This window comes from Danio aesculapii, chromosome 18 (genome assembly GCF_903798145.1).
Source record: "Danio aesculapii chromosome 18, fDanAes4.1, whole genome shotgun sequence".
NCBI classification, from domain to species: Eukaryota; Metazoa; Chordata; class Actinopteri; order Cypriniformes; family Danionidae; genus Danio; species Danio aesculapii.
This window is the reverse complement of record NC_079452.1, coordinates 1,519,627-1,526,264: the sequence shown is the minus strand read 5'-3', so window position 1 is coordinate 1,526,264 and position 6,638 is coordinate 1,519,627. Positions and strand designations below refer to the sequence as shown.

At 44.8% G+C, this 6,638-nt stretch overlaps 1 pseudogene; it reads right to left on the bottom strand.

Moving 5' to 3' along the window:
* Positions 1-969: 969 nt before the first annotated feature.
* On the bottom strand, positions 970-6,008 carry LOC130246089 (uncharacterized; annotated as a pseudogene).
* Positions 6,009-6,638: the final 630 nt, after the last annotated feature.

Sequence of the window (6,638 nt, the reverse complement as noted above, 5' to 3'; positions counted from 1 at the left end):
TGACACCCAGATCTTTTATAGTAGAGCTAACGCTAACTTTGTATCCCTCTAATTGTAGGTCGAGTTGTGAGATCTTCTGTGTACAGGATTTAGGCCTAATAAGTAATAATTCTGTTTTGTCTGAGTTTAAGAGAAGATAATTGTTGGTCATCCAGTCTTTAACATCTTTAATACACTCAGTTAGCTTGGACAGTTTTTGGACAGCAGGTCAGTGCTTGTAGCTTGACACTGTGGCTCTTTGGAGCAAACTGGCTGGAAGGGCAATGGCTCCCGGACTTGAGTCCATATCTTCATATGCTTAAAATCAATTAGAGGTTCAAATCGGTTCAGCAAATCTTTTCCTTTGAGGAGGGGGTACGTGTTGAGTGGTGACACGTAAACTGGGTGAACGAGGCTCATTGGTCCCACTTTCAAGTGTACTGGGGCAAGCTGTTTCAGCTGTAGGCCAGTGTGGGAGAAGGCTTGGAGGTTTAGTTCAGACCTTTGAAGTCTGAGAGTTCTTTTGGTTCTCTTGGCTCTTTCTTGGACTTCTTCGAGGAGTTCTGCTGACATTAGGGTGATGTCAGCTCCTGTGTCCACGAGAGCTTCGACTTGGCGTTCGATGATGATAGACAAATAGAATTTCCTTGCTACACCTCTTTCGATGAGGTCACCCAGTAGTTAAGGGACAGGAGTTTGGCATGGGACAGGTAGGATTTTAGGGCTGGCTTGAGGTTCGTCGGAGGAGTGGCAGACGACCAGAATGGCACTTTCAAGAATTTTTGGCAATTCATCAGCAGGTGTCTGTGGGATGCTGCCGTGATCTGCTGCAGTAGCTGTGGAGTTAGTGCTTAACTCTATAGCTGGGCGTTCAAACAGGTTTCCTGTTTCACTTGAGGTAGTTGCAGGTATGGCTCTTTGAGAGTGAGGGTATACAGTGCTATTCTCAGGGGTCTGTTGATGGTCGCTTCTGCTTTGTTCGACGGCTAGTCAGGCTGAATCCAGTTTATCCTCCTTTTTCCCATTCCTGTCGTCCTCCTTGCGTTGGAAGAATTCTTTCATCATCATTCTCATCATTTCTTGAGGGTCGAAACCAGATGGGGTAGTTTCTTCTTGTTGGGATTGAGATCGAGTTCAGCCAGTGGAGAATCGGGGTGAGTGCTTTCGTCGACTCCTTGGGCTTATTGATCCAGGGTTTTGTCGTCGTCCCTTGGAGGCACCGTTGGATTGTGACGAGCTTTTTCTCCTTTGAGTGCCGAATGAAGTGGATTGAGTCCACGATCTCTCCCAGTGACGTTCAGGAGAGCGTTGTCGTCCAGAGGGTCCATCATAGCGACTGTTCCTCTGTCTAGGTCTAGCATCAGGATGAGAGTCCCGTTGTCTGCGGGGTGCCGATGCCTTACCCTCTTTAGAAGACTGCTCGGTTTTGTCTGGACATTGGGCACCCTCTAGTGCCAGTTCTGGACTTTGGGTTTCGACGGCCAGAATAGTGGTGGTTTTGGCGCTCTTTTCTGAAGCCATCTTCTGTTTACCATAGGCTTTATGTGCCAAATCTCGTAACTGTTGCACAGTCATTGTTCGTGGGCATGCAAGGACTCCCAGATGGTGGCTTACAGCAGGATGGAGGTTTTGCAGGAATAGAATCTTGAAGTTCAGATCTTCTTCCATTTCGGGTTCATTCCAAGTTCCAAAATAGGCTCGTCTGAGTTGGCTGTAGTATGCTTGCTTCATCTCAAGTGCAGCCACCAGTCCTCTCTTCAATTCGGGGTCAGCAAATTCTTTGATGCGAGCTTCTTGGAGTAGGAGGTAGTCATTCTTTGTGCGAGCTGGCTGTTGGTCTAGGAAGCTGCATACTTCAGGGCTGGATGTCGCCTGATGCATGTAAAGTCTATCTTTGTCTGAGACATTGGGTCTCATTTCCAGATGGAAATCAATGTCTTGTAGATAGGCGTGGACCTCCTGACCACCTGGCGCACTTGGGGTGAACTTGCCAATGTTCCTGGCCAGCTTATTGAGGTCTTTGAGATCCATGTTGTGCGCTGATCTGTGACTGACTAGCACAGGCTCTCATCGCTTTGGGGTGAGGTCAGGCCCTGCAGTAGGAGCTGGTGAGCTTCTTCGGCTTGGTTCCTCATCTTTCTCACTATGTGTGAGTTCGAGTTCGGGTACAGGGGATCCTGTCCTGCTTGGCAAGAGTGAGGCTAATGCATATATTTCCTTGGCGGGTTCACGTCGCAGTTTGTAGGCATACTTAAGTTCATCTTTGACACTGGCAGACTCCTCTTTGAAGTAGTTCAGTTCCTGTGTTAGTCGATTGGCTTCATGTCCCGCTTCATCTAGGTGAGTTTCAAGAGCTCTTTTTTTGGCTTTTTGGTCTCTTGCTTCAACCTTTGCTTCTTCCAGTAGCTGTTCTGCATCTTCAAGCTTGTTGGTAGCATCAGCGTGGTTTGCTTTGGCTTGCTCCAATTCTTGGGTGGCAGCAGCTTGGTTCTCTCGCAGTTTATCTATCTCTTCCTTAAACTCTTGATCCGTCTTCGTGGACAGTTCAGTTTGCTGTCGAGCCACCAGTTCTAGTTGCTCGATGCGAAGTTGTCTGTGTGTCAGCTTGTGCTGGAGCTGGCTGGCATGCCTGTCACTTATCTTGAGGGTGGCGATGAGAGTGTGACTCAGCGTTCCAGTTATCTTGACTAGGTCTTTGTGACTGTAGCTGTGGCTTGGGTCTTGCGACATTAGGCTTGATAAGTTCTCATCCAGCTGATCCTGGGTCAGTTGCTGCAGGTTTTCGGCGGCCTTAGGGAGGAAACTGTCCGTTACCACACTCAGCCATGCTTCTAAGTCCTTCCAATGGCCAGCAGGGTCTTTAGTACGGGCTATGTTTGTTGCAGTGGGGGAGACTTAGAACCGATCTGACACTCACCTTAAAATGGGACGAGAATAGGAAAGAGAGAGAACGAAACACAGCAGAACAAGGGGACCAACAATGTCAGTGTGTAATATTAAGTGTGAGAAGTTAAATGTGTACCAATGTTCTAGTGTGTGTGTTCTAGGTGAATGTTGTTCTCTGGGCCGCGGTCCTCTGCTGGATGTGCGTCTAACTGGTAAACTCTGTGGGGAGAATCAGTAAACACGTACAGTTGGCACAGCTAAGGAACAGAGAAATACAAAGTAATAAAAAGTGTAAAGAATAGGGTAAAGATCGGTGTTTGCACTTTCCTAGAAAGAGAGCGATGATTTAGCTTCCTTCAGTCTAAAACAAAAGAATGCTCCTAAGCTAACTTTTGAATTGTAGGGTCTCTAATCACCAGGACTGCGGCTGTTATTAAAATTTCCTATGAAACAGGAGAAATTGTAATAACCATGACAGTGTTGGTTTCTTAAATCAATAGGACTGACACCACACCAAATGAATTGTGCCTGAATGAGTGTTAAAAATAGCGACTGACGATGCTTATCTTCTTGACGACCTGCTTGTGGGGTAGAGACCCAGCTCTGATTAAACTTAACACTATGCTTATAAATCGACTTCCCAGTCAACCATGGTAAGAAATGGTCGTTCTTACAGGTTGAGTAGTTTCGATAAAAGCATTTATGTCACTCGTGAAACATTCTAACGAGGGGATTAAGCAATAGTATGTTTTGCAAAAGGCCAACAGCTTTTGGGAGTTTCGACTGGTGACATGGGCCCAATATAGCGGCAAAAGCCGTTTAGACAAATGTGATTAACATTAACAATGAGATCGTACACCCTTTATTAACTTCAGCACTTGTCAACTTATTTTCCAAATGAGAAAAGGAGATGAGACATAAGGTAAGCATAAAGAGAAAACATCAAAGATTGAAAATCCGCTAGCGTGAATCAAAGTTCACTTTAACATCAGCCATACAATGCTTTGTGCTAGCCTTCGATATCACTAAACACACATATACTTTAATGCGACGCGTTAGCGTCGGTTAGCTTAGCCTCGTGCTAGGCTTTGTTTACTTTCAGTTCAAGTCGACGCTGGCGCATGCGCGAATGACTAAAGTTCCGGAGAGTCCCTAAGGACTTCCGGGGTTAAGGTCGTTGCTATGCAACGAACACTAAGTGGCAAAATAGCAGTTTACAAGCACCACGCTCTTCACACTGCACAATAGCACTATTCAGAATAATATCCTTCTGATAGTCAGTGACCAATGAATACAGCTTTAGCGATTACTGTTTAATACACTAGGGAGGCCGCGGGTCCTCGCTGTGTGGTCACGCGCACTGGTCAGATCATTTATCTAACGTTAATCAGTGCAGAGCAAAACTTTAATCAACAGGGTAACTGAGATTAAGGTGAGATCCGGGATCTCGGCACTACGTGTTATAGTCTCTTTAAACAGTAACATGGCTGTGGATTCAACCACATAAACTTGATCAAGACAAATATTTTCTCCCACAATACAACACAGTTATCTAAGCAACCGCATTCTTTAATTCACTGCTCTTAGCAAATAAAACGGCAAAGGTGGGTTGATTTATTCTAAGCCCAGTAGCCAGGAGAAAGACGGCCCTTTCAGAGCCAGAGTCTTGCGGCGTAAGAGATCACACTGTATAAGGCCCTTTTAAGAGGAGAGATAAGGGACACGCTTATCCACCTCTTTCTGCGCTCTTAAAGCGGCTTTACTGTTCGTCTCGGCGGACGAATAGACTGCAGTTTTGCACACGGTTCATCACGGCGGACGAATTAATTGCAGTTACAGCGCTGTTCATCTCGGCGGATGAATTAAATGCACTTTTGTGCACGGTTCGTCTCGGCGGACGAATTAAATGCAGCTTTACTTTCTCAACAACACTTCAGCATGGAGTCAAGCAAAAAAACGCATGGTACAATGATAGAGTAATGACATGTGTAGCAAACTCTGTTTCCTCTAATCTATCTTTACGGTCAAAAATAGAGACAATGTGTTTCAGGGGTTTTATATGCTTAAAATTTAGTTCAATCTACTGCCCAAAATTTTACTCCACCATTATATGTAGTGCCTGGACCAGCTAATATGTCCGGTACTCTAAGAATTAGCTCATAAATTCAAATTAATTCAAATTAATTCTCGGGGATTTGAATCAGAAGATTCAAATGACTGACTCACAGTCAGAAACAGGTTAACACGTACACTTACGTCATCTATTGGTCCACCCTAATAGAAGTAAGCAGCGTGATTTTAGCTTTGGTAAATCTATGTTATATTATTACGTGGCCAACAATAATAACATAAAACAGGATTTCAGTATTTATATAAGCAAGGTAGCAAGACCATATAGCTGAGGCAGTAACTTAGAAACACATACAACTCCGACAAGTATCTTAAAATGAAACAAGTTTATTAAACTAAACACACAGTACACTACTCTAAAAGACAAACATACAGATGCACACACACAGTTCTGGAATGGGTGAATGACTGAGGATGAACAACAAAGAGTTCCAAACGTCTCGCACTTGCTAAGTTCTTAGCATTGCAACCTGAGAAAACCACCAAGCAGAGAATCTGACTAAGGTTTACAGCTTAAATTTAACACCAGCTTCAGCAAGGAGTGAACATTGTTTGTGTTACTTGCGTTTTGATGACCAGTAACACTCGACAAGCCGATTGGTTGCAGCGCGTTGACGTGGCAGGGATGTCCTTTGTTGGAGAGGGTTTTCCTTCGTCTTCTGGAGCGTGGGACTCCCTATCCCGGTGACGGAGAGTTTGACGTCAGCACACGGGAAGTTTGTTGAATGGGAATTCCTCCAGTGACTGCTCCGGCAGAATTACGAGACTTAGGAAGTAAGAGTTCAGAGACGTTGAATGACTGACCCTACTGCTGGATGGGGCTGCGTCCGAGTGTTCACGCGAAAGCGGTTATACGAGCAGAACAGGGTCAGACTGAGTTCATGCGAGTCACGAACGTACACAGAAGCAGCGTGAGCTCCTGTGAACGGGTTCTCGTTGCCGTTGTGATGTAACGGCGGACAGACGCAGGCTTTACATGGGTAGTTCTTCCAAGAGCGATGTCCAGCAGGCATGTTGTAAAGACGGGAAGCGTGCAACGCAAAGTTTGTGCGTAGAAACCCCTCATGAAGCCAAACGAAAGCCGTTAAACTTTCACCTTGTTGAAGTTTTATAGTGGCTAGAGTTGAGACCAGCCACCTCTGTGACTGTCCAATGGCACAGCTACTTTGCGAGTCTACCCTCCCTCTTTTTCCTTGTTGTCTCCGACAGGGAGGGGGAGACCCGTGGCATAAAACTTCACTTTACTGTTATCAAAACTGTTATAAAGCTCTGTAATTAACTACTATTTGCAGATACAGTTTTATCATTTAAACCAATGTTCTCTTAAGCCTTATAGCTTTAGTTTGACATCAAACATCATGGCCTTTATCAAATACAGTTAATTACATGTGTTACACACGCTACGACGTTTCATTTACATGCACCCCATAGTGAATATACTTGCTTACATACGTAGTAAAACAAACACAACTATTAGCAATAAAACATTAGAGCAAACACACTTTTAAACGTGAAATGTCCAAAAATCGTGCTGGCCTTTTGTACCGAACCAATACGAGTGTTATCTCCTTTTTTTATAGCAAGAGGGGAGGGGGAGGATCACGCGCCCAAAGAGACACACACGTGTCTTTCTTCTTTTGGGT